Here is a 1,140-nt window from a genome sequence, read left to right as displayed (position 1 = left end):
CCCGGCCTGGGGGGCTGCGACAGGGACCCCCCCCCGAAGTGCCCCGCATGGGGAAGGCTGGTTATGGGGCGCCCTCGCCCCCGGGGGGCTGGTTATGGGGGAGGCTCTGGGGGTGCATGGTGGGGGGCAGAAGGGGGCTGGTAACTGAGTCCCCTGGCCTGGAGGGGCTCTGATTATGGGGGACCCCCATTCCTTTAGGGGGGGCTGGTTATGGGGGTCCCCAGACCTGGAAGGGTGATAGTTATGGGTGTCCTGACCCAAAAGAGTCTGGTTTGGGGTCTCCTGGCCCAGAAGGGGTTGTTTTTAGTATCCCCTGGCCCAGAAAGGGCTGGTTATGGGGTTCCTTGACCCAAAAGGGGCTAGTTATGGGTATCCTGACCCAAAAGAGTCTGGTTATGGGGTCCCCTGACCCAAAAGGGACTGGTTTGGGCGTTCCTCGGCCCAAAAGGAGCTAGTTATGGGGTCTCCAGACTCAGAGGCTGGTTACGGGGTTCTCTAGCCCAAGAAGGGCTGTTTTTTGGGGTCCTCTGGCCCAGGAAGGGCTGATTATGGGCTTTCTTGACCCAAAAGGGGCTGTTTGGGGGGTCCCGTGGCCCAAAAGGGGCTGGTTATGGGGTCCCCAGACTCGGGGGCTGGTTATGGGGTTCCCTAGCCCGGGAAGAGCTGTTTTGGGGGGTCCCCTGGCCCAGGAAGGGCTGGTTATGGGCTTCCTTGGCCCAAAAGGGCCTGGTTATGGGTCCCCTGCCCCAAAAGGGGTTGGTTATGGGGTTCCTTGATCCAAAATGGCCTGGTTATAGGTCCCCTGGCCCCAAAGAGGCTGATTTTGGGGTCCCCTGGCCCAAAAGGAGCTAGTTATGGGGTCTCCAGACTCAGAGGCTGGTTACGGGGTTCTCTAGCCCAAGAAGGGCTGTTTTTTGGGGTCTCCTGGCCCAGAAGGGCTGGTTATTGGGTTCCTTGACCCAAAAGGGGCTGGTTCTGGGGTCCCAAGCTCAGGGTCGGGGTTGTTTTTGGGGTCCCCTGACCCAAAAGGGGCTGGTTCTGGGGTTCCCCCGGCCCGGGGAGGGGGGTCGGCTGGTTCCGGGATCCCCAAGCCCGGGTTTGGGGTCGGTTACGGCCACGCTGCGCTGTGCCGAGCCCGGC

The sequence above is a fragment of the Apteryx rowi genome, unplaced genomic scaffold (genome assembly GCF_003343035.1).
Source record: "Apteryx rowi isolate R43461 unplaced genomic scaffold, aptRow1 scaffold_1113, whole genome shotgun sequence".
Taxonomy (NCBI): domain Eukaryota; kingdom Metazoa; phylum Chordata; class Aves; order Apterygiformes; family Apterygidae; genus Apteryx; species Apteryx rowi.
This window is presented reverse-complemented; position numbering follows the sequence as displayed.